Source organism: Vulpes lagopus, chromosome 23, assembly GCF_018345385.1.
Source record: "Vulpes lagopus strain Blue_001 chromosome 23, ASM1834538v1, whole genome shotgun sequence".
Taxonomy (NCBI): Eukaryota; Metazoa; Chordata; class Mammalia; order Carnivora; family Canidae; genus Vulpes; species Vulpes lagopus.
Window position 1 is genome coordinate 33,561,216 of NC_054846.1, and position 27,993 is coordinate 33,589,208.

General features: G+C 39.7%; 1 long non-coding RNA gene across 1 annotated transcript; it reads right to left on the bottom strand.

Annotated features, from left to right (window-relative positions):
* Positions 1-1,682: 1,682 nt before the first annotated feature.
* LOC121481511 lies at positions 1,683-27,002 on the bottom strand. Its single transcript, XR_005985308.1, has 3 exons — positions 26,880-27,002; positions 4,715-4,860; positions 1,683-1,794 (listed from the first exon to the last, which is right to left on the bottom strand). It is a non-coding gene; the product is annotated as an uncharacterized LOC121481511 (long non-coding RNA).
* Between the last annotated feature and the right edge of the window lie 991 nt (positions 27,003-27,993).

Consider the following 27,993-nt stretch of genomic DNA (forward strand, 5'->3'; position numbering starts at 1 on the left):
CCACAAATCTTTGACCATGCAGAACAGAAAAAGGAAAATGAATCAAGAAAGTTCCTCTTTCTGAATTAAAAATAGCTAATTAGATAGTCAATGTACTTCAACAATAAGGCTGAGATCCATTGCAGGGCGCCTGTCAGTTATCTCACATTTCTCCAACTTGCCTTCAATTATACTACCTATTACCAGTAATAAGGCAAAATCGTTATTGTCAGAAATGACCTTACATATCATGTAATCCAGGATTTTGCAATCATTAATTCATAGACTCTAGGGCTCACTGAGGTTTTCTGCAGTGTAGCAATTAGGACCATTTCAGATGCAATCACAGCAACTCCAACTCGAACTAGCATAGACAATCAAATATATTTTGTATTCATTTAAGGTCCACAAGTAGTGATAGCTTCAGGAGTAGTGATAGCTTCAGGAGTAGTTTGATCCTGTGGGTTCCAAATCCATTTCCCTATGACTTTTTTTTTTTTTAATTTATTTACCCTCCTCCTTGCATCAACTTTGACTTCAGACTTGATATCTCTCATTGTAGCAAACTGGCTACAGCAATATCAAGCATCACGTCAACATCCCATACTATCCAGAGAAAATGTCTCTCCAGACAAATCCTGAGAAAAAACAAGGATTTTTTTTTTTCTTTTCAGAAATCTGAAAAAGATATATCCTGGTTTGTGTTTAGACCAGGCTGGTTCATGGGACCTGATCCTGGTGCTCAGAAGGATTCACTGGGCTTTGGTCAATGGGGGCCCATCCCTAAAGCTAGGGATGAAGTTGTTTTCTCCTGAGACAAATGGAAAACTAGGATACTGTTGCCATGGAAGAGTGCAGTGAATGCCAAGAAGCCTAAAATGGCAAATGTCTGCTATGCATGGGAGGAGTGTTTTGAAATTGATAAGTAAAATAATTGTCCAGATGTTTTGCCTTAATTAGCAGCATCTTAGAGCCTCAAAGAGTTTACTAAATGAACATTCATGGCAGTCAATGGGGATCAGATGGATAGTCTCATGACTCATTCTGTCAGTTTACTATCCAGATTAATACTACTAGTTGAATGTTTTACTTGTTTTTCAGCTTAAATTATTTCTATTCTTAATCATTTATTACATATTTAAACACCCATAAAGGACCACTGATTAAAGACAGAAAGACATAACATGTTAACATATATTGTTCGTGTTTACCCAGTGCCTTCTGAGGATAGCACCACAATTTCTTAAAGGAGAACATCAGTACCTCTTTCCTAGTGGGTACAATTTATGTGGGACTGTCAATCAAGATGTGTCTCTCTCTGAGAGTCAAACAGGGAGCATGTGACCCAGAACAGGCCAATCTCATTCCCTTTCCTCGGACTTTAAATCTCACCTGAGCGACCAAGAACAGGAGAGAATTCATCTTTATGATGGCACATTGATGACAGGACTATTAAAAAGCTTCAGCTCGGGATCCCTGGGTGGCGCTGCGGTTTAGCGCCTGCCTTTGGCCCAGGGCGCGATCCTGGAGACCCGGAATCGAGTCCCACGTCGGGCTCCCGGTGCATGGAGCCTGCTTCTCCCTCTGCCTGTGTCTCTGCCTCTCTCTCTCTCTCTCACCGTGTGCCTATCATAAAAAAGAAAAAAAAAAAAAAGCTACGGCTCACAAGATTGAAGAGCATCAACCATTCTTGCTCTTTCTCATACCTGGCTCTTGAGCCTTCTCTGATGTTTGAGTCATCCCAGAGGCTTCCAGTTAATTCTCTCTCTGCCTGAGTCTTCATGAATACATGTCTATTCCTCGCAACATACAGTCCTGATAAGAAGTATTAAAATGATAATTCTGAAATTTTTCTTCAAGATTATCAACACTGAATTCATAAATTGCATGTCTGATCAAAGTTTTTAGATGCACATCAACATACCTCTAGTACTTTGAAAACCATTGTTGAAAAGGGGAAATATAATATTGTATCCAATTCGACTTACAATTTGTTAGGCATAAAAGACCTTCTAAACTCTCAATGTGTTATTTGTGGGTAAGTGCTTGGAAATTGCAGCTTGAAGTCTTTTCTTTTAATCCTATCATTTAGAAACAGGCAAAAATTACAAAAATAAACTATCTCTTTTTTGAAGTGAAACATAAGAATTCTAAGGATACACACAAAAGCAATTTTTTAAAAGATTTAATTTATTTATTCATGAGAGACACAGAGAGAGAGAGAGAGAGAGGCAGAGACACAGGCAGGGAGCCTGACCTGGGACTTGATCCTGGGTCTCTAGGATCAGGCCCTGGGCTGAAGGGGGCACTAAATTGCTGAGCCACCTGGGCTGCCCACAAAAGCAATTTTTGGTCAAGATTTCATGCATCATGGGCAGTTGCCTTTTATGCTATGTTTTAATGTCCATTCACTTCCAAATGAAACATTATGATTTTTTTGTTGGTTGTCAATAGGTTATGCCTTTTCCCATACAATAAAATTCATGAAAATTCAAGAAAATTAAGCATTTTCTAAGTCAAAAGATGTATTTAAATATACAGTGATTAGTCCACAATTTATATAAAAACAATATCTAGGAAAGGAATAGGAATTTATACAGTAATCTTTAAAGACCTGATCTGAAAATTTTACATGCCTTTCAAATCATTTATCCAATAGGCCACAAATAACATATATATTTTTAATTTCTAAGGAACTTTGGTAGATTATATTTTTAACTGAAAAGTGCTTGAATAAAAAAAAAAAAAAACTGGAAAACACTGATACACCTCTTTACTTGACAGAAACCAGAGAGGTCGCACAGATAACCCTGAGACCCTGAGAGGTGAGACCGAAGCAGAGTTCCTGAGAGTGTCGATGCCCATCAGACGTTCTTGCTTCCTGCCATCACACATGCACTTCGGTATTATGACAAATGAATTATCAATTTCTAGACAATCAGTTATGATATTCATCCTCAAACCATACATTTCTATGTCATTATATCTCTGATTGCTTAGGTGCCTCCAAATCAGTCTTAAATTGGACACATTTTGAAGCTAAAATTTAGAACAGTAACCCAGGATCCACTGACTGTAAATTAGCTTTGGACAATCTCAATGTTGAACGATTTTGCTAAATTAAGATTTCATAGATCTGAGTTTACAGAGATTGAGTATCTAATCTTCAATAGACATGGAATGCTGACTCCCCTTCTCTAATTCTCTGCTAAGAGTTTTCTGTCATACTGAGGCAGAGAGAATGGCCAGATACTAACTTTCATTGTGTTCCTTGGGTTGTTTCTGTTGTCCCAACTCGTCACTTTTTTTTTTTTTAATTTTTACTTATTTATGATAGTCACACACGGGGGGGTGGGGAGAGAGAGAGAGAGAGAGAGAGAGAGAGAGAGAGAGAGAGGCAGACACACAGGCAGAGGGAGAAGCAGGCTCCATGCACCGGGAGCCCGACGTGGGATTCGATCCGGGGTCTCCAGGATCGCGCCCTGGGCCAAAGGCGGGCGCTAAACCGCTGCGCCACCCAGGGATCCCCAACTCGTCACTTTTGAACAACTCTGCTATCCCCAGCTGTCTCTGACGCAACTGATGAATAAACTTCCAAGAACTCAGGATCCCATGACATGGAAAGTCTATAAGTAACAAAGAATAATTCAAAGTCCCTGGACAAAATTGTTCTCTTTGTTAAATGGGCTGCCCTGATAAGCAGGCGAGGAATAGCATTAGAAGGTTGCAGAAAGTATACTATCAAACCTTTAAAATACTTTGTAAAAGTTTTATGTTCGCTTGAACTAGGGCTTTATCTGACTCCCATAACATGATAAATGTCATGTGGTTAAGAAAATCTCATTCTAGACAAAGAGTTTCCACATTCCTTTAAATAACCCAAGAAGGGGGATCCCTGGGTGGCGCAGTGGTTTGGCGCCTGCCTTTGGCCCAGGGCGCGATCCTGGAGACCCGGGATCGAATCCCACGTCGGGCTCCCGGTGCATGGAGCCTGCTTCTCCCTCTGCCTATGTCTCTGCCTCTCTCTCTCTCTCTCTCTCTCTCTCTCTCTCTCTCTCTCTGTGTGACTATCATAAATTTAAAAAAATAAAAAAATAAAAAAATTAAAATAACCCAAGAAGGGACGCCTGAGTGGCTCAGTGGTTGAGTGTCTGCCTTCGGCTCAGGGCATGATCCCAGGATCCGGAATCAAGTCCCACATCTGGCCCCTTGAGGGGCGCCTGCTTCTCCCTCTGCCTGTGTCTCTGCCTCTCTCTTTGTCTCCCACGAATAAATAAATAAAATCTTTAAATAATAATAATAATAAATAACCCAAGAATCCTAAGATCTGCAGCCACAAAAATTAATTAAACAAGGAAGCTAGTAAATAGGGAAAGAGCTTTAACCACTGTGATATCTGCCAAACGATTGGCAGATTGGAATTGATTGGAAGTCCTGATGTCTGTTATTTCTGAAGTTATGGCCAAAAGACACACTTTTCTTGAGCTCTCTGCAGCTGGGCCTAGTGTTCAAGTGAGCTTCTCTAAGCCCATGTGCCATCCTGCAATTCAGGAGTCAGGCCTAAAGTCTGTCTCTACCTTCTCCTCTTCTGATCAATAATACCTTTCATTTAAATTCCAGAGCACTGCAGTGGACAGTTTTTCACCCCTCAACAATTTTGTCTTTTTTCTTCTGTCAGCATGCAGTTCACAAAAAGCCACCAACATCCCCCTTTTGTGACTTATCAGTGTCTTACCTGACAGTTAGGTCCTTATGGCATCTCACAAAAATCTGCTTAAATGATAATATCCCCGAACTGTGGTATTAAGACCAGCATGCCTCTCCATGCAGAGTTCTAGTTCAAGAGGCCAGTTTCACATCTTCTTTGGCTACCGTGGAAGCCTGAAATTAAAAATCTTTATGAAAATATGCCTTATCATCAGGCTTACTCTATAGAGTTACTGTCTCTCCATTGCGTAGTAAATACCATGGAATAAGTAAAATCTCCCAAGATTGTCCTGCCAAATGAACTCTGCTTCTTTATGTTCCCCAAGACCACCAAAGCCATGACCATTAAAAGAAGTAGGAATGAGTATGGTCACCCTGATATTTGCCATTCATAGGGGTTCATCCTTTGGTATTCCTATCTTGATGACATAGGCGTGAATTTTATATATTATTTGAACCCACCTTAATCAGGGGAGGCCTATGCTTCCTTTTTCAATTCTAAACTTACCTCTTGGGATCCCTGGGTGGCTCAGCGGTTTAGCACCTGCCTTCGGCCCAGGGTGTGATCCTGGAGTCCCCAGGATCGAGTCCCACATCAGGCTCCCTGCATGGAGCCTGCTTCTCCCTCTGCCTGTGTCTCTACCTCTCTCTCTGTCTGTCTCTCATGAATAAATAAATAAAATCTTTAAAAAAATAAAAAATTAAAAAAAAATAAACTTACCCCTTTGATCTTTGAAGTTAGAGTTTTGTCAGAGAAAGCAATAGGACTGACTAAGATTATTCATAAATATCGTGAAATGTCTGGAAGGCTGGGGGGAGTATAGGTAATGCAAACACCATTCTGGAAGTAAAGCTACAGTTATGGAAAAAGGGGAGATTTCAGGGAGCAGAAACTCCCCATAATACAGAAACTACAGAAAACAGAGCTAGAATATGTTTCAGATGTCTGTGAATAGCAAAGTTAATGTCTGTGTATTAGCAGACATTTAAAATTACAGAATAAATCATCATTTTTAGACTTCTACTTTGTCCAGTTTTTCTTCCTTCTTTTCTTTTCCTTCCTTCTTTTCTATAATACAGGATTAGATAAGATAATTTTTTGTTGACTTTCATCATTTTAGGTCTGTTCATGTTTCCTTTTCCTTGATTCTATGGGCAGCAAAAATGGATTGCCATTCTGATCACTAAATGGAAACTTTTTTCATAAATGCAGAAACCTTTTGAGGCTTTCATGAAGTCCAAAATAAATGAGTTCTTTTATTCCCTTAAAGGCACTTATAAAATAAAATAAAATAAAATAAAATAAAATAAAATAAAATAAAATGCCTTTGAAAAATCCTAACATATATTTTGAAATTATACTTCTGTGCAATGGAATATCATTTTTAATCAAAATTTTTAAGGGGCACCTGCGTGGCTCAATCAGTTAAGCATCTGCCTTCAACTCAGGTCATGACCCCAGGGTCCTGGGCTGGAGCCGCACATCGGGCTCCTTGCTCCCTGCCCCCTGCTTCTTGCTCGACTGGGAATCTGCTTATCCCTCTCCCTCTGCCTGACGCTCTCCCTCTCTCTGTCAAGTAAATAAGTAAATAAAATCTTAAAGAAAAAACACATAAAAATTTTCAGGATAATTGTTTTGAATTTGCTATATTGCATACTCTTAAATCAACACAATTGCCAAATAAATAAAATTATTTACCCAGGCATTTTCAATTTACAAAGAGAAAAACAAGATACACCTTGGATACAGTTGCTGGTAAATCGCTCTGGATACCCTACGTTGTCAGTCCATTCTAGCTGGTCAGCGGCTGGCTGATGGAAGGTCTATCTCTCTCAGACAGCCGGAGAGGCACCATGGAAAGGCACTGCACTGGGAGCCAAAGATCAAATATCAGCTCCGCTGTGTCCCTGGGAAAATCTCTCAGCCTTTCTAACTCTCAGTTTTTTCATCTGTAAAATAGGATAAAAATATCCTCTGGCCTGTCCTGCTGGATTATTAGAAGAGTCAGAGAAGACAATGCATGGGAAAACATTTTGTAAATGCAAAGCATTAGTAATATAATTTTACTTAACTGTATTTGATATTCTCCTGCTTCAAAGCCACTTTTTCAGAAACTAAGGCAATTAGTTATGACAGTTCACATATATCTGAAAGCTAGATTTGACACAAAAATATCAAGTTCAAAGGCCCAAACCATGTGTCCTGTCCTTAGGCCTGAAAATTATTCAATAATTCCTAATGCTGGGGTCGGCCCTTCAGTGCCTCAGGATGGTGGCAGCAGCATGCCAGTGACACTCAATTCTGTCTGGGGACCAGTTTTCCCCTGACCTCAATCTCACAGTGTTGCAACTGTCATGTGCTAAAAGCTGGTTGATAAGAAAAATGAGGCAGGGTACAAAGACCCGGGGCTCAGATACTCTAGTCAGGTTAAGTCACTGTTGGGAGTTGAGAAACATTTTCAGCTATGGTTCTCATGTTTATTTAAATTGATTTTAGCCTTAAGGTAAACCATTAACCTACTTTAGGAGCAACCAAGTTAGAGCAGCAAGTTTCTCAATTCAGTTATCAGCTGGGCCCACTATGTATCTAGCACACGAATGAATATGTTATCACTTTGTCACCTAGGCATTCAATCTGGGCAGAAGTTATTTTGCAGAAGGTCATAGCCTCATCTTATGTTTGTCTCATCTTTGATGGATGAAGGGGTACAGCTCTATGAGAACATGACTGATTGAATGGAACCAGCTTGAATGTTAGCATCATGACAGCCCTCTCATTTTGGGTGCTTAAAATTTCAGCTCTCAGTTTTCAGATATCGAAACGTCAGTTGTCTATAGATGAACTGATACTTTTCCCTGCCCTTGCCACTTCACAGCCACATTATATCTAGAAGTGACGATATGGGCACAGGACTTTCGGTGTTTCCATTAGCAGGTTGGTTTGCACCTCTAGATAAAGATGTCTGGGGGAGTCCAAATCTCATTTACCATGAGGCTCCTTTTTTTTTTTTCCACTTGCCTTCTATATTGTATAACACAACACAGTTAGACTGCATAGATTCCCAGGCCGAGAGCAAGCAATATACTAGACCAAGTCTACAAGAAGTCAACCAGTGGAGAAGCAGAAGTTTTAATAAAACCTAGGGAACAGGGGTAAAAAAAAAAAAAAAAAAATACTATGTTTTAAATAGTTCTACCTCTTTCAGCCTCCTGATATTTCTACCTCATTACCAAGAGCTTTTTCCAGTAAAAGAATTCATAAAATATTAGACTGCCACTCCCAACAACTTAAAAAACGTATCTGCAAGCAGAATTGCTACACCTATTTTTTCAGCCATTTTAAAAAGGTAGGATAATGTTATTAGCAAATTGAAACCAAGTGAAGCTGTGACTTGTCCAAGCACTTTCCTAATCTCTAAATCAGAGTTGAGTCATTTCGAGGGTCCCTTGAAGCACTAATATTCTATGCTTCTACCTCAAATGGTAAATGGAAACATACAGCTCTTAATTTAATTGGGGCAAAATCAGTATACCTCTTATAATAGATAATTCTAAAAACTAATTTTATCAGTTCATTTCTCCTAAATGTTTTCTCTTATTCCTAATTATTCTTCTCCTAAATGTTTTCTCTTACTCCTAATTATTCTTTGTAACTGACCAAACGGCAAAGAAAAATCAAATAGATGGCATAGACAAAAAGAGATGTGGGCAGTTAGAAGTTCTGAGGCTCTAATGTACAACGTGGTGATTATAGTTAACAATGCAGCATTGTGTACTTGAAAGTTGCTGAGAGTAGATCTTAACCACTCTCACCACCCCTTAAAAAAGAGTTAACTATGTGAGGTGAGGGATGTGTTCATTATCTTGATGTTGAGAATCATTCCACAATATATATGTATGTCAAATCATCACATTATATACTTCAAGTATACACAGTTATATTTGTCCATTATTCATCAGTAAAATGATGGGGGGGGGGCAATATAGGCTACCTCTCAATATTAAAGCACTGGCCATAATCACAACTCCACACAGTTGCATATAGAATCTACTGAAAAATTGTCCTATATCTGTCCTAAATGCATTGGGCCTTAAAACATTCTGAGTGAGATCCCAGATGTTGTGTGCCTTCTAATTAATGAGTTTATTTAACATCTTTGATGGCTGTTGATGGTTTTTTCAATTCACAGAGTAAGGGAAACACAGCAGTGACACTTTTGTTCCAGAACATTGCGCTACTAGTTGGCCTCAATCCTGACCTAGACAGAACATCTTCAAAGCTGAAAATTAATTTAGAGTCTATTCCAGGTCAGTCCTTGGCATCTTTGCTGAGAAGACCTATTAATGCCAACATCAACAGAAATAAACACAAGCCCATTAAGAATTGGACTAAGACCATCAGTCATTTAACATAAGACGAATAGCAAAGCCTATCAAATCACGAATCTACCAATTCAAAACTGAGTACAAGTAGCAAATCCAAAATGTCACAGTGGGACACAGTGGATTGTTATCCGTTAAAAGGTATGGGGTTTACCCATTACCAACAAACAAGTTAATATGCCATTAAAGAAACAGACTAGGAAACTCTAAAAGTAGTGATTTTATGATACGATTTGAACCAAAAATGCTTCAAAGTAACATATTGTAATTTAGGGCATTTCACTAAAAACTATCCTCTGTACTTGGCACAATTTAAGATACTCACAGAGATACATTTCTGGGTTGTGTGAAAATGTTATTATCCTAAAAACAACAGTAAACCAAAAACATTAAAACATGACTAGTAATCTACCAGCTTAGTTTTTTAAATACTTTCAAAGATATACATAGATGGAGACACATATAAGAGTATCTAGTAAGTACAGGATTTTCTTGACAATAAATTCTAGCAGAATGGAGCTCATTATACTCATTTTTCGATATCTAAAGCAACCATCAATTTAAATTAGCAAACTAAATTATAGAACCATAATGAAAGCGTGTCCTTGGTGGTTTATAAATAAATATTTTAGATACATCTTTGAATCCACAGGAGAAGTGGATTAGAAGACTAATTTTCTGGGGTCTGTCCCACCTTCAGAAAGGGCAGGTCCAGACTAAAAGTCTGTCTCATGCAGCTTACAGATAGGGAGGTTAGGGTTTTCACCTAGGCAAGCATTGCTTCTGCTGCAAGGCATACTGGTGTTTCAACGTGTGAGTAAATGATAAGGGGAATGAGGCCAGGACTGGGCAGGGACAAAGCTGGGAGAAACTGACCCAGCTATAGGACTGGTGCCCAAGGAGGTAGTCGACAGCCAAATGACCAGTCCAGAAGGGCACAGTGATCCTCACACTTGGCTATAGCAGTCATCAGTATCTGAGATCCACTGAGCAGGTAAAGTCTGGCAAAATGAGGTTTTGAGCACTAGGTGATCTGCTGAAATGGTTGGGTCTGTCACCATAGAACCTACATCAGTCAGGGTCCAGAAGGAATCATCTGTCCTGCTCAGGATGATTCAAGAAGGTTTGATAAAGGAACTATATTCTAAAGGTTAGGACCAAACCACACGGGAAAATGCAGCTAGGCTGTAACCATCAGAGGCCAGAAGAAGTGAGGAGTGGGAGCAGTTCCTAGAATCTAGAAGCAGATTACCACCTGGAGAAGGTCTCTGACCTTCAGTAGAAGGAGGTAGACAGCTAGAGGTCACCCCAGCAGGAAGGAACTGATAATATGACTGCCCCTGTCTTATCTAGTCACTCCCTGGGATCTCCTACCAGGGCTCCCCCTTTGGCCAAACCCAGCCAGAAATTGGAAGACCAGGGTTGGTAAGTCTACATAGGTCAGTATGGATGCAGGGGAGGGGGAGAGATTCAAAGTGGAAAAGAGTGAAGAAGAGTCTGGCAGGGCATACAGGAGAATGACAGCACATCTGGGAGAGTATTCTATTTCAAACAGCATTCCCCAAAATACGTGGGAGTCTGGGGATGAGGGTCCAGAATTCTGAAGAAAGAGGCCAGCAGAGTGAAACAGGATATTGGAGCCTTAGTAAAAAAAAAACTTTTTTTAAAAAGAAAGAAAGATTAGGGAAAAAAGGTCAGGGGAGGACTCCACCCCCATAGGCAGTCAGGATGCTAAGCAGAAAACCAAGTCAGAAGTGTGCTGGCACGAGTTATACCAGGGATGTGGGAGTAAGGAAAAGTCTCCAGGCATGCTGAAGGACTGGCTACAGAGAAGAAAGGCTCATTCTAGATCAAATTCACTTATGTCTTTGGCATTGAATGTCCATCCTGCCTGGGTCAGGATGGACATAAGGACAAGTCAGGACTGAGTCTATGAAAGCCCAGTGGTATCTACACCTGAGAGAACATGGGAGTTGCGGTTGGAGAGATGTCCTGACCTTCCATTGAGGCACTGCCCCTGTCCTAGGGGAGGAAAACTACAGGGAGGAGACCCAGAGGACATGTCCCTGGACCTCACCCTCCAACCTTAAGTCCGATCTGCAGGATTCCCCATTGGGTGAACCCAGCCAGAAAGCAGAGGACCAGGTTGGCACAGTTCACAGCGGTCAATTTTGTAGGCCATCCAGCAGGATGGAGAAGAGTAAGACAGGATGCAGCAGGGTGGATAGGAGATATCCAGCACAGACTTCTAATGTAATCTTGGTGAATAATGATGAGGGCCTCCCCAGGAGATACTTATTAAATACACACACAAAAAAAATTAGTAATTTCACAGTAGAGAAACTAGCACCTTGGAAAGGTAATCAAGTTGAAATCACTGGTAATGGGGCAAACTGACAGCAGGTGCCTCCCTCCATGATTTGCGGCAAAGAACACATGTGACATCCCTGTGTGCCTGCCAGAAATGTATACCTGAATCTGATCGTGAAGAACCTTCAGACTAACCCAAACTGAGGGACAGTCTACAAAATAATTGGCCTTCCCCCTTCAGAAATCTAAATGTCATGAAAGACAAAGAAAGACTGAGGAATTGTCCTGGTGAAGATCGGCTAGAGACAGAGGACATCTGTGTGCTCTAGGTGATACAGGATTTTCTTCTGCTATGAGCATGTTAGAGGACAAACTGGTGAAATTTGAACTAGGTATTAAATCAGGTAACAGTATTATATTGATGATAATGTCCTGATTTGGATTCTTGTACTGTGGTTCTGTAATAAAAAGCTTTCGTTTTTAAAAAATATACCATGAGGTATTGAGGGGTAAAGATGCCTCCTGTCTGCTTTCAAACAGTTCAGAAAAAAAATATATAGAAAGAAAAAAATATCATAAAACATTAACATTTGGGGAATGTGGGTGAAGGGGATGTGGGAGTTCTTTTACTATTTTTTGCAATTTTTCTTTAAGTCTGAATTATGTCAAAATAAAAGAAAAAATAAAAAGTGATGAGAGCTGCAACTAAACCAATAGCAGTGGGGCTAGAGAGAGAGGGCCATACACAAGAATACATGGGAGGTAAATGGAATAAGATTTAAGTGCTGAGTTATATGTGAGGTGTCCACAATGACCTTGAGACTTACGGCTTTGACCACTGCATAGGGCAGATATCACAATTTTGATACTATTAATGTACATTGGCCAAACAGTCCAAATATCTATTTCTATAACTTATTTATTATATTTCTATTGCATTGACATTGGATTGGCATGGCCAATTAACTATTAGTAGATCCGAAACAAGATCCTAAATTTCTCCGTCATCAGTAGTGATATTGAGATTCATTCCTTTCCGCAGAGAAGCCAGCAATGGTGGATTTACCCAGCACAGAAAGAAAGAATGCCCCCGGCAAACGAGTCTTTCTTCTCCAGTCTTCCTTGGGGTATAGGAGTCAGAGATCTTTCAAAATAGCATATGAGCATTTCAAATCCAAATGTAGCTCAGAGCTGTAAGAGAGTGGTTAGCTGGAACTGATGGGGAAAGCAAGCTGTGAGAGAGAACATTCCAAAGTCTTCTACCCTCATGCAAAACATTTTCTTCCAGTCTAGAGTTGAAAAAGAAAATCACATATGTTACAGGCGTCCATCAATCACGAACAGTCATCGACACAAGCAATTAGCACCATGTCTCTGATCCTCGCATATGTCCTATTGCAGCACATAAAGCCCAGTTGTTTAAGGCATGATCCACTCAACAAACACACACTGAACACTACCATTGACATTAGCCTTATAATCAGCGTCAGATAATCCACCCTCTGCAGGAAATCGTGACTTAAGCATATAGCATTGCTGCCATATTTCTTAAAATGGCCTAAGTTTTGTGGGACTAATTGTGAATACGGATTTAAGTGTTCAATGAATGTGAGTTCTATCACAGCTGTTTTTGTTACTCACAGCCCTGGTAAGATGTTAATTATAACTGGAATACCCAAATACCGGTGGATTCTATTGAACAGCTAGCAACTAGAGCCTAGGAAGCTTACTTAGCTGCACCCAGTCGGCACCCAGGCTGAGAAGGGAACAATACTGAGGTGAGTTGAACTAGGCAACTGGTTACTAACTGATGTTTTGAAAAGCTCCAAGAAGGCATCGTTACCCATAAATCCTGCAGTGTCACCATTAAAAATCCCTGCCTTTGAAATAACCACACCTACCAAGGTTTCCATTAAAGTGTAACCACCCTTAGGTATGTTGATAACACAGGGTAAATCAGTGTTAATATTCTCTATTTATTCTATTTAATATTTTATTTAATCTTTAGCCAATATTAAGTATTGTTAAGGAGGGGGTAACACAGAGTATTTTGGGGTCTGGCAGTAGAAGAGTTTGAGATGGAGGAGAGAGCCAAGAATAGGGAAGTGCAAACTCCTAGGAGAAAGGAAATCTGCCTACTTCATAGCTTTCACTAGGGCCAGCCCTGGAACGAAAGTCATGAGTGTATGGGTGTGTTTTCTTTAACTTTGTCCAGCATTTTTTTTTTCCCAAGGCCACAATCTACATCCCCAAACTTGACACAAACACATTGCAGCAGAAGGAGAATTGAGGAACCAGAATGCAGAGACTCAAATAATTACTAAAAAATTCAGAGCACATGCCCACTGACATCATCGTTTAAATGTGGAAAATAGCACCTAAATCATTAAGTAACCCAGGATATTTGCTTACCTTCCCTATTTGCTTACCTTCCTATGACCTGCCATTTCCAGCATTCTCTATCAAAAAACAAAGGTTTTTTTTCTGACTACATAAGAGAACATCACTGAAGTCCGCTGCAGTTTGTAAGAACATCTCTAAGCATGGGGCTGAAGTCTTCAATTAATTTTCAAAGGACATTTTCTTCCATGGAGATGTGTTTGGGATTTCAGGACTCAAAGCCCCTGTACCTTAAGCCTCATTTTCAAGCTGAGCATTCTCCTTTAATTTCTCTCATCACACAGCGTGTGCATATGACAGACAGCTCCCTGGGACCTGTATCTGATCACAGCCCACAGTTCAGCAGGAGGGATCTTCCAAGCCAAGATCCAAAGGTAAACTGTGCATATTCTCATGAACACCACTCTGGAAAATAGCTTATATTTAATCACTTTCAAGTGCTGCATCTCTTTCTCTCTGATAACTTCCAGTTTAATTTTTTTCTTTAGTGATCAAAAAAGAGCAAAGAAAAACTTATCATCAGTTTTTCCTAGTACTTTGCCATTGGAACTACATTTCTAAACTTTTCCCACCCTGTTTCCTGAAAGCCAATAAACCCTTAGAAATATAAAGCATATCTGAAACTAATATAATGTTATATGTCTATTATACCTTAATAAAAATGTTTTGACTTTAAAAAATAAAAAAAGGGAAATATAAATTTTTGTAAAATCCAACAGAGTCCATTTCTGGCCAGGTCCCACGTATTTAAAATGGTATGACGCCTTCTATCTCATAGGGTCAGGGTATAGGTGAAATTATATCACACATATTGATTATCTTGCACATAGTAGATAACTTAGTAAATGGAAACCGTTATTTTCTAAGATTGGCATTTTTAAACTTGGTAATTCAAAAGCAGGATAGAGCCTGATGATGCTGCTGCTGAAAAACATCACTGATAACAGACTGTCTATGCCGCTTTACAATGTACAACACATTTTTATACATGTGACCACACAACACCCCTGTGAAGTAGCTGGAATAGTATTGTTGTATTACTTTTCTAATGCTGCATAACAAACTGCCGCAAATTTAGTGAGTTAAACAATGGAAATTTATCATCTCACAGTTCTGTAGGGCAGAAATCCAACGAGGGTTTCATCAGGCTAAATCAAGGTGTCGGCAGGGCTGCATTTCTTCCTTGGAGGCTCTGGGGGAGACTCGGTTTCCTTGCTTATTCAGGTTGTTGGAAGAATTTAGTTCCTTGCAGTTGCAGGACTAAGGTCCCCATTTCCTTGCTGGCTGTCATCTGAGAGCTGTGCCAGCTTCTGCCGGCTGCCCCATTCCTTCATTCATGCCTCCCCCCTCCACCACAGCTAGCAACATTAGGGTGAGTTCTTCTCAGATATCCTGCTGCTTCATCTGTCATTTTTCTGATTTCAGCCAGGAAAAGTTTTCTGCTTTAAGAGTTTACGTGATTAGATTGAGCCCACTTGAATAACCCAGGAGCATCTGCCCATCTCAAGGTGCGTATCTTTAATCACATCTGCAAAGCCCTTATTATCATGTAAGGTAGCATACATACAGGTTCCAGGGATTTAGGACATGGACATCTTGGGCAGGGGGTGTCATTAATTTGCCTTCCACAGTTATCATTACCCACATTTTATAGAGAAGAATGAAGATCAAAGATTTAGATAAGAGACTTGCAAAGACACAGTAATTAGCAAAGAATGGCTCAAATCCCAAAATCATTTTCACTCCAAACCCAAGTCAGTGTTCTTCCAATAGACTATTTTGTTCTGAAAGGTAACTCAGCATTGACCCTCTTGCATTTTCTCCCCCCTCCCCACCCACATGTAAACCCACACTTCCATTAATTGGATTTTAGGCTGGCATTCTTGAGGATTTAATGCACTTTCCAAAGCTTTGTAGAGAAGCCAAAGTTCAGATGCGTTCCTACTCATTTTGTTGTGATTTCTTTCCAAGGCTTATACCATGTTGAAAGGATTATTTGCCAGCAATTGGTTTCCTCTACAACTATAAAATGTTTCGTGATTGGTTGAGTGCTAAAGGATGGTTATATCATGGTACGTGTGGGTCATTTCACAACAATTTTTCTCGAAAGTTGTACTTAGAAATTCGATACCAAAGTGTTTAATACTCATTTAGAACAGTTCCAGTCACTTTGCATTTCCTAGAAAATAATATCTCTAGCCTTTTTTCTTGTTAGTGGAGTTTAGAAGCATAATTTAAATTTATTTTAGGGACACCTGGGTGGCTCAGTCAGTAAAGCCTCCAATTGTTGATTTTGGCTCATGTCATGATCTTGGGGTCCTGAGATCGAGTTCCAAATCAGGCTCCATGCTCAGTGTGGGGTCTGCTTGTCTCTCTCATTCCCCCTTTTCCCCTCCTTCCATTCATGCTCTCTCTCTCTCTCTCTCAATCTCTTTCTAAAAAAATAAATAAATAAATAAAAATTTTAAAATAATAAATAAATTTATTTTAGTGTGATTTTAGTCAACTAGTAAATGTTTATTAAGCACATTACTAAATACAGAATGTCAGTCAGTAACCAATTCAAGGGAGTATATGATTAAGTGGCAAACTGTGGGGCCTGGACTATACTTTGAGAACAATCATGTTTCTGAAATACAAGAAGACTCTCCTGATTAGAAACGAGAAGGTGCTCCTTAAAGAAAGATGGACAATAAGTTCAAGTTGGTTGTATGTAGAAATCATAAAGGACTCTTAAAGCCTGGACATGATCATATGTATACAAGAATAATCATAAAATGAATGTTTTTATTAAAAAAAATCCTGAGAAATAAAAGTCATTAGCTTAATACATTTTGAAATAAAGTATACATATTTATGAATTCCAGAATAAAACCAGTAAAACCCCCTTTTTTTTTTTTTAAAGGACCAGGCCTCAGAGTAGATGCAGGACAAAGAGACTAAGATTTTTGAGATTTTGAAGAGAAAAGTGGGATTTAAGAAAAATTAGTCTAACAAAATACCTAGTCTGAGCTGTAAGGAGAAGAAAATAAGAACAGGTAAGCAGCTAGATGCTTTCCAGCTATCTAAGTCTGTGATACTGAAGGCAGTGTAATCTTACAGTTGATGAGCTCTGGGAGCAGACAGATGTTGGTTTAAATCCTAGCTCTGCCACTGTTTGCGTTTGGGCAAGACATTTGATTACTCTAAGACTCAATTTTCTCAACTGTAAAACGGGGATGATAATCCACCTCAAGGAATTGTCATGAAAATTAGATAATATGATATCTAAGAAGCATCTGGCACATAGAAAACGCTCAGTTTTCTTGTAGCTGTCGTGATCATCTTGACAATTAAGAAGGATAGCAATGGAAATGGAAAGAGAAGGGACAGGGGTCATTTTGAATGCAGTGTGATGAGGACACGGTAAAGCACTCCAGACTTTCTGACCACAGCTGAATTATTTAGGAAGTTGGTGGAGCCTAAAACCTGGCTCCATCTAGACCTTCACTCCAAATCATCAGCACCAATCAGTTCTATCCACATAAGGCAAAATATAGTGAGGACCATACTCAGAAGACTTTGGATTTAACAGCATTGTCCAATAGAACTTTCTACAGTGAAAGGAATACTTTTTTTTCTTTTTTTTTCTTTTTTCTTTTTTTTAGAAATAGTCTTTATCTAAACTGTCCAATATGGTAGACACTAGCCACACTAGCCACATGTGGCTATCGAGCCCTGGAAGTGTGGCTAGTGCAACTGAGAAACTTATTTTTTAATTTTAATTTCATCTGATTTGATTAACAAATCTAATTGTAATTCTATTTAAATGGCCACATGTGGCTAGTGGCTACCTCCCTAGGCACTAACATACCTACTATCACATCGCACATGGTTAGTATTCAGGATTTAAGGAATCCTGAAGTGCAGGGACACTGGGTATCATTGGCTAGTGGCTATGAGTACAGAAGATAGGTTCGAAGGAGCTTTTCAAAAGTAGGAGTAGATCAGAGCCTTTCAAAAGTAGGAGTAGATCAGAACAAAAGTAGATCAGAAAAGGAGTATGATCATCTCGGGACTAGAAATTTCAACTCCTCATTTTACAATTCAAAGGTAACTACTGAATATGCCCACATTACCCAATAGTTTACCTACATTTGAAGGATAGGTAGAGGAAAGGAACTGAGGTAGGTGATAAGAAACTATATGGGAGACTGTGAAGACAAAAGACCACCTTCCAATCAGAAGACATTTGGGTCCGTCCGCTCGTCTCAGTCTCTGTGTACAAATAGCGCTAATGGTGAAGGAAAGGGGAAGTAGTTTGATTCCACTTCTTCTTTTTCCCTTCCCTATCTATTCTTCTACTTCACCTCCAAATTTAACACTTTGACTCATTGCTTCCCTCTCCTATCACCTTCCACAGTGGTGATAACACAGAGAGAAACATAGGCATTCTGGGAAACTTCTTTTGTCTTTCGTAAGCAGAAGAAGCAGAACTGGACAGATAGAGAAATTGAACTATGGTTGGCAGTTGACACAAAGGCTTCAGCTGATGTTTGGGGATGAGCCCTGAAGCCAGAATTGGCCCTGCAGAGTTGTCCTGAATTGAGGCAGAGAGGCTGGTCCTCTGAATTCCCTCTGGCCCTAACATCAAGTAAGTCACTGAACACAGGCTGTCCCTAGGAAGGAGTGATGGACTCGGACAAGGCAGCTGCCTTGGGCAGAGGACATGCCCAGAGAAAGAGGGAATTCCTGGAGAAGAAATTGGCTGTTTGTCTCAGTAACCAACGCTCCCACCCCCCAAGAGACAGAATGAGACCATAGGGTGGGCTGGGGTGGGGGTCCATCCAGGAAGTGCACCACGGTAGTTGCTGAGGGTCATCCCTGGTTTTGCCATCAGCAAGGGAACATGAATAATCCACTGAGCTTTCTTAAGCTCTCATTTCCTTATCTGAATGCAAAGGAAGACGCAGAGCCGAGCTCTAACTGATATATTTGGCACTCTGGCTTTTTATTTTAAGATTTATTCTGATTTTCTATTTTATTTACAAATTTGCAGTTTTTAAAATGATATTTTCAAGGCAGGGCAGAGAGGGGAGATTTATATGGAAATTTTTCTGATTTTCATAGAAACAGATGGTTCTATCAATATACTGCTTCATTTAAAATAACCTCAAAGTCAGTACTTAGTTTCCATAAACTGAGGATTTCTGACTTTCTTTCATCACTCTGCGTCTTCACAAGGTATCTGAGTTTCACTCGGCTACCTAGCTTTGTCACTGTACTGTGGAATCCACCAATTCATCTTTAAACAGTGCATGCACATGCACACATGTACACACAAAGACCAACTTTCACCAACAAATCTAAAAAGGACTTATGGATACAATCTTATCAATGCCACTGCGATTGGGTAGGACTGCTTTTAAACCGTCCCATCCCATCCCATCCATGCCTCCAAGGAGCTCTTTAAGATTGTGCTCTATCCTTTATTTAGTGATCAACAGTCCTCACAGCAAGGAAGTTCTTTTTGATATCTAACCCAAATCTCTTCTACTGCAATTTCAAACCATTTCCTTTTCCATTCTTACTGAGTTAGGAAAAGAGCTGGTAATCATTGTCACCTGCTTCTTATAATTTTCATATGTTTAACTTCATTAGAATTTATTTATACCCAAACATTCTCCCCATATGACATTTTATCCCACTTAGCTAATGTCTGCTTTTTTAACTCTTAAGAAAAATCATTTAGTCTTTTTTAGTGTATTTTCTAGCTGCTTTATATATTCCATAAACTATGGAAACTAAATTTAATGAGTCTTTAAAACACCATGAATGATGAAGTCTTTGTTATTTGGGGGGTTTGGCATTGTTACAATCTAACCTGGGTTAGCTTTCACATTGCCTTACACTATCCCTACATTAAAAATGTATATCAGATTGTTTAACCTCAAGGAAGAAGCAATTTTCCCACAAGACCTATTTATAAAGTAGGATAGTATCTTCCCTTATATGGGAAGCTAACGTAAACTATTAATGACATGTATCAGGTGCAAAATGTTCTCAGTGCTCTTTCCAAATCATGTTTAAAATAACAAGACTTGTTTTGTCTATTAGAATTTAGTTCTGAAAGATAAACATTTCTAAGTAACATTTTTAGTTCAACAATCAATACTGAGGAAGTAACTGTTTTCTCTGAATGCAGTCTTCATGACATCGTCGGCTACTGTGGATCTCTTAACATTGTTCCTTGCATGCCGCAGTCCGGTACATGTAACATCTTTCCTGATGTCTACAGAATCAGAAAGAACAATGTACAGAACTGCTTAACAGATTTTTCTTTTACCATATGAAGTTAAAAAAGGATTACTCGGGATCCCTGGGTGGCGCAGCGGTTTGGCGCCTGCCTTTGGCCCAGGGCGCGATCCTGGAGACCCGGGATCGAATCCCACATCGGGCTCCCGGTGCATGGAGCCTGCTTCTCCCTCTGCCTGTGTCTCTGCCTCTCTCTCTCTCTCTCTCTCTGTGACTATCATAAAAAAAAAAAAAAAAAAAAAAAGGATTACTCACACAAAGGCCAAACAAATCTCAAAGTTTATATATATATATATATATTGGTTCTTTTTAAGATTTTATTTATTCATGAGAGACACAGAGAGAGAGAGAGGCAGAGACACAGGCAGAGGGAGAAGCAGGCTCCATTCAGGGAGCCCGATGTGAGACTTGATCCCGGGACTCCAGGATCACGCCCTGAGCCGATGGCAGACACTTAACTGCTGAGCCACCCAGGTGTCCCCAAAGCTTATAGTTCTTTAAAATATTTATATTTCAAAGAACATATGAAGAAAGTATAAACAAATTATAATTTACTTTCTACCTGATATATCAAATGTAGAGACTGGAGAAACATTTGCAGTGGTTTTCAGATTTTATATGAAGTATAAATTGTACAGTCACATAGAAAGTAAGTATATCATATATACTTGGGTTTTAGATACAGCCTCCTTTTTTTTTAAAGATTTTATTTATTCATGACAGACAAAGAGGGAGAGGGAGAGAGAGAGAGAGAGAGAGAGAGAGGCAGAGACACAGGCAGAGGGAGAAGCAGGCTCCATGCAGGGAGCCCCACACGGGACTCCATCCCGGGACCCCAGGACCACGCCCTGGGCCAAAGGCAGACGCTGAACCACTGAGCCACTCAGGGATCCCCTACAGCCCCCTTTTATACATATCTGCTTGGTAACTTTATCACCTCTTTCTAAAAGCTGGCTACCAACAAATGCATGTCAACCTGAGGATCTCATGACAGTGTAATTCAGGTAACCTCTGGTCAATAGGTATGGTAACTAGCACCTCTGTCTCTAGAATTCATATGGCCTGACCTTCTCCCAATTCTGACTGATGAGCACTGGGCTGACACATCTGATGCTGCTGTTAGAAGTATTCCACATATGCCCTACTCCATATACTGGCTGAAAAGGGCAGCTAAACGGTTATGCAAAATCCCTTTGCACAAAAATATCATCCCCATTTCCAACCAGTTGTACACTCCTGATATGTGAAGAATGCTTTATACTATGGCGGTAGGTGTTTATATGCATTAACTGATTTAATTATATGAAAAACTTTTGATGTAAGTACTATTGTCACTCTTCTACATCTTAGAAAATTAATTTCAGAGAGCCACACAACTGGTAAGGGGCAGACACAGAATTTAAATAGGTATTTCTGACTCCAGTGTACAAGTGTCTCCCATAATTCTCTGAATATCTCCCCACCACCATGTTTAGGGAGGATAGTTTGGTGGTTCAGATTAAGGACTGCAGAGTTAAACTGTCTTGGTTCAAAACCACTTCTCAGTTCATGCCCTACTTAGCATTTCTAAGCTTCAGTTCATTTATAAAATGGATCTAATGATAGTATATTACTCAGAGAGTTGATAGGACTATATGCACTAATAAATGTAAAGTGTTTAGCATAATGCGTGCCATGTAGTAAATGCCATTAAATTAGCTATTATTATTATTATTATTATTATTATTATTATTTTCTTTTTATCATGCAACAAAAAGATGCTACTGAAAAGCGAATGAAAAAAAAATGAAAAGCAAATGAAATACAGGGAGGAAGAGGGATAGTAATACATTAATTCAATATTCCAATGTACAGTCTCAAAATTGGTAACTAGTCACTCAGGAGATCACAAGGAAATGGAAACACTGAGCAAATGTGTTTGACTATTGGACAAGGGAGATGGAAAAGTGCTACCGTGGACAATGACTGCAGCGCAAAGCACACCAGAAGCCTAGGGAAGGTTGAATCGACAAGAAGAAAGCACACAGGTTCTGCTTTAAATTTTTGCTGGAAGTCAGTTCTGCTTGTATTTTATAGTGTGCTGTTGTTGGCAGATTTGTAGCATCATTTTGGTCCACTCTGTTTTATTTTTTTTATTTTTTTTTAATTATTTATTTATTTATTTATGATAGTCACAGAGAGAGAGAGTGAGAGAGGCAGAGACACAGGCAGAGGGAGAAGCAGGCTCCATGCACCGGGAGCCCGATGTGGGACTCGATCCCGGGTCTCCAGGATCGCGCCCTGGGCCAAAGGCAGGCGCCAAACCGCTGCGCCACCCAGGGATCCCGGTCCACTCTGTTTTAGATATAACAATTGTCTTATGTTGACTCACTAGTCTCCCAGAATGCCTATTTAGTTAAAAAAAAAAAAAAATCCTCTTTAACTCCAGCATGCTAACAGAATTTTGAACATCACCATTTATTTGTATTTAACATTAAATATGTGGGGGAAATAATTATAAGACTACTTGGAGCTATAAATGAGACCTCTATTAAATCTAGGCCTTAAATACTTACTAGTTCGTAATTTGGGTCAAGATCTGGTGTCTAATAAAGTCTGTACTATGTTTGACAGCATTCCAGATATCCTTTATTCTTCTTGATTTGCCTTTCGACTTCTTTATTTAACATTCTACTTCTTTGTCAGTGAGTGCCTCAGAGGACAGTATTCCGCCTAAGTAGCAGACTTCATGGCAGCTTTCAACTCTGTACTATGCCTGCTACTAAGATCTTAGAACACTCGAATCATCTTGTCACATTTTTAAAATTAAAGTGTTGGTAGCATGATCAAAGGCTGGGATACCACTGAGAACTCTACCCAGGATTGAATCTGACTCCGACTCTCTGTACATACTAGTCACAAACATATAACAAATTTTATCAGTTTGCCATTCACCTCTATGCCAGGAATTGTATTATGCAGAGGAAAGGGTCATGAAAGTTACTATTTATTTATTTATCTGAGTAAAGATGAATTCATTTATACCTTCACTCCTCTGATTATTACCCAGAGAAATTCAGATTTCCCACTACCAGTCCAAACAACCAACTACTATATCAGAACACTAGGAACCTGCATGCCTACTTCACAGCACAAGGCCGACCGGAGTATACCATGTTATCATAAATGCTTGGTGAATTCTAAAAGGCGTCTAATATTCACCCCTTTGCATCCTTCATATAAGGTAAAATAAAACCTAATACTGAGTATGCTATAATTACACGTGTGTTTGTTAATTTATTAAAGATATAATATTAATTTAATCCAATTTTTTGAGTTTATAGTAAGCCCCACTCAGTGGTTATCATTGTGCTAGCACTTTGGTAGATAACAAAGAAATAAAAATTAAGATATTCCAAGTGTGTATGGCTATCACCATTTACAAAGTATTGACAGTGAAAAAGTTTCATTTGTCATACATAATAATCCTGTGTGCTAGTTTGAGTAGGATCAATGTTATTTTCCTCATTTTGGAGATTAAAAATCAAAACCGACTAACCAAGGGGGGAAATGTTGCAATAATTTGCCTAGAATCTTAATAAGTTGTAGAGCTGAGACCCAAACTTTGGTCTTCTGTCTCAAAAAATAACATATTTTGGGATCTCTGGGTGGCGCAGCGGTTTGGCGCCTGCCTTTGGCCCAGGGCGTGATCCTGGAGACCCGGGATCGAATCCCACGTCGGACTCCCGGTGCATGGAGCCTGCTTCTCCCTCTGCCTGTGTCTCTGCCTCTCTCTCTCTCTCTCTCTCTCTCTGTGACTATCATAAATAAAAATTTAAAAAAAAAACATATTTTCTGCTCTAAATTGACCTATAGGCTCATCACTGTGGTAAGAGGTTCACAGAAATGTTCTTTAAAACCTCTTGAAACAAGACAGACAGTAAATAGAACATAGTTGCCTGAATGAAAAGATAAGACAACAGACTTTCATCAAATTAGTAAGAAAAATCCTCGTGGCTTCTTTTGGTGGGAAAGGAACACTTTCCTAAGAGTTGGACTTTTCATGGGTTCAAGAGCTTCATGTGTCCCTAACATGTGTAGAGGCAGATGAGGAAAAGCCTGGATTCCACATGTGGCCAGCACAGATGAAATCATAGCATTTAGGCATCGCCTTCTGGATAGGAGACACTGACCAGGCTGCCATGCCAGGGGGGTAGAAGGCACATATTGGAGAGTAAGGTAGTAGTGGTAGACAAAGCAGAAGAGATGAAAAGGTTTCGGGAGCTTTATGTCAGGCAAGAAGTTTGGCCCAGATCCAGCAAATCACACTGAATTGGAATAAAGGAAAAGATAACCCAGCAACATGGTGTCAGATGTATTAGAAGAGCCAACAACATAAGGTAGGCACAGTGAAGCTTCACATTAGGGATAACACTGAGTCATTGATAAAGAACCCAAAGACTGTTTGGTACATGGTGATCCGTATGTGCTGAGTGCAAAAAACAAAGACAAACGTGATCCCAATGATTGTAGTTATTTGTATCAATGATGGTACAATTGACTAAATAGGAAAGTTAGTTTGTAGAGCTTTTTTTTTTTTGTAGAGCTACTTTTGAGTGTATTTGGGAGCAGAGGGAAGTGCACTGATAATGTTTGTAAAATGGCTTTCCTTTTACTGAAAACAGGCTATCTCTTGTTTCCAACAGTTTCTTTGAATTGAAGATGGAGGAATGATTGAGCCATGATTAATTTGAATTTTTACAAGACATTGTACTCCCTACTCTATCCTTAAGAGACAACCCTGAGGCATATTTTGAAAGTTTTAAAATTTGCAAATGACAATGGTTTCAAGAACATAGGGACCTGACCAAGTACCCAGAGGCTCTGGATGGAACTATATATTTAAGGATTTCTTCTTGCAGAAGAAAGAAGGAAATAAAGTCACCACGGATACAGGGACTAATATGCACAAGCATGATATATGCAGGCCATCAGAATTTGTCTTCCTTTCCACAGCCCTAGGGAGCCCTTATCATCACCATCAAAAGGATGTTAATGGTGTGGAAATGGAACCTCAAAGAGGCTGAGTAAAGTCAGTGTGGATGGCAGAGTGTGGATTCAAACCTCAGTCCTCTGCTTTATTTATTTATTTTTAATTTTTTTTTTTTTTGTATTTGGAAAAGAGTATGGTTCTTCCTTAAATACATGATGAAAAAAGGAAAAGGACCTGCTATAGAGAGTCCTTGTAAAAGAGAAAAGGAAGAAAACGTATAAGATAGACCACTGTCTCTGAAGAGCAAAATCATATGTAGAAAATGGGAGTAATTTTAAGGTAAAATAATAAAATATAAGCTGGATGCATTTACACTGAAAGGATATAAGAGAAAGATGCATTCAGTTGTGTAACATTGTTTTTAATCTCTTATGTGTTGACACAGAATCTAAAAATGATCTCATATCCTGTGATAACATTTAGAGTACTTCCTGAGGTTAAAAAAAAGATGAAAATAAGTGATAAAATGTCTTAATCTGAAATTTTAGTATTTTCCATATTATTTGGAAATTGGGGACGATTTTTTCTGTGTCTGAGTGTCAGATGCCATAGTCTGCCTCTCTACCTCAGCAGACGTGGTCTTTGCCAGCACTTACATGAGGGCAGGGCCATCATCAACTCTAAGCTTTGTCAGGAAATTCAAAGACAGAAACTCAGGGATCTGTCCACACAAATGAGCATGCTTGACCCGCACAATGCTGATGTGGGAAGGAGTTAGGGATAGTTGGGGCTAGGCAAGGAAAGATAAGGGAAAGGCCCAGAGTTGGACTCCCATAAATCTGTGGGCTCCCATAAACCCCAAGGACACCAAATGGTCCAGAATCAGGCTCCTATCCAACCCAACCCAAGGGTTTCCAACAACCCAAGGCTGTTTCCAACCCAAGGAAACAGAGATAAGACAATAAAAACAGAGAAGAAAGTAAACTAGGCTCCTAGCTCTGAGGTGTTAGGGAGTATCTCCCCTTAGTGGTTACCAGACAATCCTAGAGATGAGATTCACCAGACCCCCCAACCAGCCATTTTTCAATCACTTGAGGCAACACAGAGCAATCTCAAGGCCTTGGGGTCCCTGGTTAGGTTCCAATAAAAGGCCAGTCAAAAAAGCCCTAGTGGCAACCCTGTCAGAACCCCTCTCACTCCTGAGAGCTTTCTCCGTACCTTTGCTTAATGAACTTCTATCGCTTTACTGACTTTCCTGTGTCCCCAAGATTCATTCTTCGACTCCGTGAGACAAGAACCAAGCTCTCCTGTATCAGCGCCATGGAAGATAAAATGGTTCTTTGCAATGGATGAATCACAACATCACCACAACATGGTGGTAGGAAGCTTACCACCAAAGAGCCTGACTCTTCTCCAACTTGCAATTCTAAAGTAATCTCAGAAGCACAAAAGATTTCAGTGAATGTGGGAATTAGGAGAAGAAATCCTTTCCGATAAATTCCCTCACTGGAACTTCACTTGATTTCAGCAGCCCTCCACCTTGGCCATGCATCCGAATCACCTGTTAAACCTTATTAAAAAAAAAAAAAAACCTTGCTGAATCAGAAACTCTGAAAGTCCAGTCCGGCCTTCTTTGCTTGGGTGGTAGGGAAGAGCACCCCAAGTGATTCTAATACACAAGCAAGATTGAGAATTCTGATATAAGCGATACGTAAATGGTTTGTGGTTGAGCTTTCTCCAAAAAGAATTAGTTAGGATATTGCCCTACAAACTTAAAAAAAAAAAAAAAAAAAGTGCCCCCTGATAAGGAGAACTGACCACTAAGAAGGGTTACCTCGGTTTCCTTGCTCCACGAAACAGCTGTAGCTCCACATTGTGCACACCTCCGGGCTATTCCCCTTTCAGCAGCTGCAGTAAATTCCAAGCATATTTCCACTGCAAACCAACCCAACCTTTGAATCTAAATCCCTCCAAGTCTCTCCTAAAGTTTAACTGTAAAAGCTCACTTTGGTTTAACTTTCCATTTGCCTTATATTAGTCAGCTGGTATGGTTTAAACATTTGTAGATAGAAAAGTTCAGATAGGATCCATATTTTATTGCAGTCAGACGTTAACTGGGTTGCTCATGCTATCAAGTATTTGACCACTGTGGACAGTTGAAAGTAATTGCTGTCGGTAGATCTTGGCTTCTTTTCCTTTGAAAAATGACCGGGGCACATAGTCAATATTTTTTGGGACTCTACTGTTGCTGGACACTGTGATATGCACTGGTGATACAATAACACCCTTCATTTGTTCATATTCTTTTTTTATTTTTAAAGATTTTATTCATTTATTCATGAGAGACACACAGAGAGAGAGAAGCACAGACACAGGCAGAGGAAGAAGCAGGCTCCATGCAGGGAGCTCGACATGGGACTCGATCCCAGGTCTCCAGGATCGGGCCCTGGGCTGAAAACGGCGCTAAATCGCTGAGCCACCCAGGGCTGCCCAATCTGCTCATCTTCTAACAGGAAAGCATTCATTTGACAAATGTTTATTGAATGGGAGCAAAGTTGAATAGGATGAAATCTCTGCCTTCTGGGACACCATGGTCTACCTGAAGAGGCAGACATAGGCAAAAACTTTCCCTATGATGCATTTCATGTCATGATAGAAGTAGTTACAAAGTGGTGTGTGATCCCAAAGGAAATGCAAACTATATGGGGGAAATTAGTACAGGTCTTTCAGAGAAAGTCACATCTAAACTGGAAGAATGTATGGAATTTTCCAAGCAGAGAAGAGGAAGAAGAGGATTCCAAACAAAAAGAGCATGTGCAGTTCTCAGAAACAATACCATGGCACATTCAAGAAAGAATGAAAACTTCATGAAATATTTAGCACAAGACTCACAGACTTGCTCTCCGTCACCACCCTTGACACCACTCTTGATACCTCACCAGACTTGT